A 2583-nucleotide genomic window follows, 5' to 3' on the forward strand; every position below is an offset into this window, starting at 1 on the left:
TAATAGAACTAGTTTATTTTTAGTAAGAAAATTTAGGTATATGAGATTATTTGAACTAGTTGAATTAATATAACTAGTTTATTTTTATTAGTAAATGTTTAGTTGAACTAGTTGAATTAATAGAACTAGTTTATTTTTAGTAAGAAAGTTTAGGTATATGAGATTATTTGAACTAGTTAAATTAATATAACTAATTTATTTTTATTAGTAATTGCTTAGTTGAACTAGTTGAATTAAAAGAACTAGTTTATTTTTAGTAAGAAAATTTAGGTATGTGATATTATTTGAACTAGTTGAATTAATAGAAGTAGTTGAATTAGTTGAATTAATAGAATTAGTAAGTGTTTAATGTTTCACCTATATGAACATAGGAAAGGTCGTCTGACGATGCAAAATATTTCATTATGTGCGAGTATTGTGAAGATCAGCGCGGCCTGTGCGATTGAAATTTCCTTGTTGATGATAGGCGATTCAGCATCAAGCTGAATGAGACCTTCGAATTCGATATAGTAAGTCACAACGACAAGTCTTTTTTCGTAATGAAGTATGACTTATATATGCTTCATTTGCTTCAGTTTATAATTTTTAATTTTCACTATTCTACTAGCGCATCCCCTGCCATGCAAGAATTTTTGTCTTGGATAAGATATGTTTCAATGCTATGGAAACTATGGAGGTAAAAAGAGAGTTTACCTGAAAGCTGAGCATGGTTATACTTTCAACGTCAAAGTATACAATGCAGACACGTACACCTATTTTGAATACAAAACTTGGCAAGCACTATGCAAGGCTTATGCATTTGAGCCTGATATGGTTATCACCTTTGATATTCGTCCAGAAGATGCTATTGAAGATAATAGAGACATCTGAGTCGATGTGCAGACGCCTCCAGTTCTACCATTATGTGAGTTCTTCTCAACCATATTTATGTATTTGATATTCTTTATTCAAAAATAGTTGACAACTAATTTCTATTGACAGCTTATTTCCATTCAAGCAAACATGTCCGGCGCTTGGTAGACAGGACCTACTACTGTCCCGGAGCTGAACTAAATTGCGAGGAGATAAGTCATTATGTTTCATGACTTGAGGATCTTCATATTGTCAAGACAAATTTTCTTTCTGCACTTAGAAATGTTAGTACTCAAAACGTGCGACCAATAGTGATCGTATTGAACTACGGTCACATCTATTTAGGAATGATGGTAAGATTTTTACTATTTGTCCTCAGTGCATCTTTTGCATACATAATTTTTTTGCTAAACTTTCATTGCTAAGTATATTAATTACCATATGATGTTCTTAACAGGGACTCCCGATGACAGTTGTGCCTCAGTGGATCGAGACTAAAGGTCGCATGTCAATTGTTAGCTTACGGCCAAGATATCCTGCATTGCACATGAGTGCATTCAGGATTTCTATAAGCGATGAATACTTAATAGTGAAAGATTGGAGGAAAATTGTTAACGATTACAGAGAAGTACTAGGGGCAGCAATGAGAAGCGCAGCCCACGATTAGGAGACAGGTTCATATGCATGCTCCAGTATGATGAATCGGGAGAGTTATACATGTTCTGTGCTATTTTACCTGAGAGAGAGCAGCAGGAGTGATTTAGGTAGTTCATGCTCTTAGTACGTACTTGTTCTCTCGTGTCCGTGTTCTTCGTCCTGAACTTAATCTCAAAGAGTGATTTGCTTTTGTGGTGTTATGAATGCTTATAATATCATGACCATCATGTTGAACTCGATGATATTTTTGCTTCTGGTACAAGTGAATGTTTTTTATTTAAGCTAGTGTTGGTGGTCATTAGATAGCGATAATGACTATGATGATTAAATAGTGATAATGACGATTATGATGATTTTTAGCTAGCTACTCCCTCTGTCCGATAATATAAGAACGTTTCTGACACTACACTAGTGTCAGAAACGTTCTTATATTATGGGACGGAGGGAGTAGTATATATACTGATGTTGATGATATGATGCAAGAGTTTTTATATTAATATGATGCTGATAATGATGAGTTATTATATCATTTAATGAAAGAAACCGCAGATTAGTTTCAACTGGATGGATCCTAGCTGCCATATATATCCATATTATACTTGATCACCTAATTAGGTGATCAAGTATAATATGGATATATATGGCATATACTTGATCACTTAGCTATAGCTAGGATCCACATGCATCCAGTCGAAACTAATCTGCGGTACTTTCATCTAATGATTTAACAACTCATTATAATGTAAAACAATAACTAAATTAAATTGAAAATACAAAATTAAAGGAAAAAAACACACCCAAACATTTAGTACCGGTTGGTATTACCAACCGGTACTAAAACCCTACACGCACCCGGGCCTGACTCGTGCCACGTGGTGGCACTTTAGCGCTGGTTCGTAACGAACCGGTACTAAGGGGGGGGGGGAACCTTTAGTCCTCACTCTTTACTGCCGGTTGCCGAACCGGTACTAAAGGCCGTTACGAACCGGCGTAAAGCCCGGTTCTGAGTGAAGGGGGCCCACCCAGTACAATAAGTTGGGTGGGCAAAAGAAAATTTATCATAAACAATACAAT

Source organism: Triticum dicoccoides, chromosome 2B, assembly GCF_002162155.2.
Source record: "Triticum dicoccoides isolate Atlit2015 ecotype Zavitan chromosome 2B, WEW_v2.0, whole genome shotgun sequence".
NCBI classification, from domain to species: domain Eukaryota; kingdom Viridiplantae; phylum Streptophyta; class Magnoliopsida; order Poales; family Poaceae; genus Triticum; species Triticum dicoccoides.